A 3,100-nucleotide genomic window follows, 5' to 3' on the forward strand; every position below is an offset into this window, starting at 1 on the left:
CAAAACATTTTTTTTTTTTATTTTTTTTTTTTTTTTTTTGGTGCACGGTGCACAAAAAAGAAGATAAATACCAGGCTCTTAAACTCTTATTCCTTTTTTATTATAACCTCACATAAGTTACTTTATAATATCATCCTAACACTTGGAACATGACATTATGTACAATGTAAACACGTTTTATGTTGCTGCTTTAGGAACAAAACCTAGGTTCGTAATTCTAAGGAAATGTAAACTTGGAAAGAGCCTTGGGAGGATTAACCAAAGGAATCCTCCAGCCATTGCAAGAAACTTTCCTCCTTCCCAGAGGATCATCTTGTGCCTGATTTACTACACCTAGGTACAGGACACAGGTTCCTTGCCTCTGAAAGCTTTCTTTCTAGTCAGCCCCTTCCAGTTAGGAGAACTGAACTCTGATCCGTCTCCCTATGATTTCTGCTCACGTGTCCTGGGTTTCTTCAATGAAATAACTCAGAACAAGTCAACTATTTCTTTCGCTTCGGACCCATCACGTAGTCTCACATCTGCTACGACCCTTCACCCCATCCTGCATCTCTGCTCTCCAGCATGTTGATTCATTCGCTGTAGGATAAACACCACAGGGTTATTTTTGTTTATGTTTTTTGACCTTCACCTTTCCCCTTTCACCACGGGCGCCGCTCCCCTCTGGTACCCCTTGCTTTAATGACTCTAAAAACCTGAGGTCCACATGCACTACTTGATAAGTGACCAGAGCTACTGACACAGCAGCAGTTCCCTGAGATGCTCTCTGTGAACTGTGGTGGTACCGTCGCACTCACCCACGGGAAGCTCTCCTCCTTCCCTTGGACGGCCTGCTCCTAAGCTCCGAGCTCCTGTAACTGACGCTTCCATGATAAATGCAAGATTCACTTTACCAGCATTAAAGTTAATCATATCAGTTCTCATGATTCACCCACTCACGCAGTCAGTAATAATAATTTTGAAACACCAATCTGTTATCTAAACATGTTAACTGCTCCTATGACTATTTCTTAATCTGCAGATTTTTAAGAAGAGATCAAGTGAAAATTCCTTCTAACAAAGGACATCTACAGAGATAGTAATATGCATTTTTTCTTTATGCAGTTATGTCCTCAACTTGTCCCCAACAAACTTTGTATATGCTGATTTCCAAAGTTCCAGAACTTCCTCTGAAAGAAGAAAAGGTCAGCATTAACTTAGCTATTGTTTACTTCATCGCCAAATGAAAAACTTCTTAGTGATCATTAATAGTACAAAAAAACCCAAAGTGTAAACATCTGCAATTTGTCCAGTCCCATACTTTTGGCTAAAGATAAAAGGATTTATTTCTTTCTCTGCCATTTTATATTCATTCATTAAGAAAATCTTCCTATGTATAAGCTCAGTGCTTCATCACAGAAGTGTAATACACTGAGATATATAAACTTTATAAATTTTAACTATGTAAATTCCAGATGAGAATAGTTACTGGCTAGCATAGACATAAAACATACTAGTGTTGGGAGTTTATATAAATAACAATTTTCTGTTTCATGTAAAACTATTTATCCCAGTGTATTCAGAATCTAAGTAATTATTCTCTTGATAAATGCTGCATAAAGGTAACCACCAAATGCAATTTTAAAAAACAAGTTGAATATATCAATAAACTCCCAAACTGCATCTCTTGGATGCATAGGAATTTCATATAGGAAAGAGAAATTATATGGGTTTGTTTCTCCATTTATATCTTAATGAAGATACTTATAGCTGGGCTGGGAATTTAGCTCAGTGGTTCCGCCGCCTGCCTCGCAAGCGCAATGGACCCGAGTTCGACACTCGAAGACACTTATGTCTAGAAAAATCACTTAAAAGAAGACAAAACTGAAATATATTTGGCAAAATTTTATTTCTCGTGTGGAAATATGGAAAGTTAAAATTGACAAGATAGAAAAAAATACAAATATATAAGTTGTTGCAATAAGCAACCTATGGCCAAGATTCGGATGTCAAAATAATTCATAATCTAAGACCTTTCATAAAATGGGTATAACAGAACACTTTTGTCTCAGTGTGTAGAAATATTCCAACTGTGGCTAGAAGTTGCCATTCACTTATTGTGTAGATAGTGCTTTATTAGGGACAAAAACTTCTCAGCTCCTATCACTCCTGAAAGTAATCTCACATTTAAGTATTTAGGAGGGTAAATATATAGTGAGTATTTGGGGTTTTATTTCCCTAAAAATAAAGTAATGAAAGAAAGATTCAGAATGAATAAAAGTGCTCCAAAGTTTGTATTTTTATGAATACACATATTCATTCCACAGATACAAAGTATCGTATATACAAACAAAACTGGCTGTGCTCTGGGAGCTTTGACTGTTAGACCTGTGACATTTAGATCACTAGAACCTTGTTCCTTTGTAAACAGTTCTCAACCCTAATAAATTAATCGTCCCCACGACTATACTTATCAAGGTTCCGCTTTCTACTTTCTTTGAGGGAAAGAAAGCATCTTAGATTCATTGGTTTTTTTTCTGACTTCAGTTGTTATGTTCTCATCAAAATAAAGAGCGGCGGGTCGTGGGAGTAAGATCCTCTTTCTTCTTTGGGCCATCCTCTCTCTGGTTCTGGAATTGAGTTTTCCTGGTTCCATTCCCAGCTAGGAATTTCCCCTCGTCTCATCCCCCCCGCTGCAGCCCCGACAGAGGGTAATTTAATAACCCCCTTGGACGTCTCACGAGCCTGAAATCAACAGGTATCGGGCAAGGGAACAACCCAGGTGGGCTTCGGGGAGCGAACACAGCCTCAGTGCGAAAGGCGTCCTGGGGGCCGGCCGGAGGGCGCTGGGCAAAGCGGGTGGCCTCCCCCGAGCCGCAGTTCGCCCCGGGGACGCAGTGACCGCCAGGACTGACCTTAATAACCCCCTTGGACGTCTCACGAGCCTGAAATCAACAGGTATCGGGCAAGGGAACAACCCAGGTGGGCTTCGGGGAGCGAACACAGCCTCAGTGCGAAAGGCGTCCTGGGGGCCGGCCGGAGGGCGCTGGGCAAAGCGGGTGGCCTCCCCCGAGCCGCAGTTCGCCCCGGGGACGCAGTGACCGCCAGGACTGACCTCTCT

The sequence above is a fragment of the Fukomys damarensis genome, unplaced genomic scaffold, assembly GCF_012274545.1.
Source record: "Fukomys damarensis isolate Sample0158 unplaced genomic scaffold, DMR_v1.0_HiC HiC_scaffold_19, whole genome shotgun sequence".
Lineage (NCBI taxonomy): Eukaryota > Metazoa > Chordata > Mammalia > Rodentia > Bathyergidae > Fukomys > Fukomys damarensis.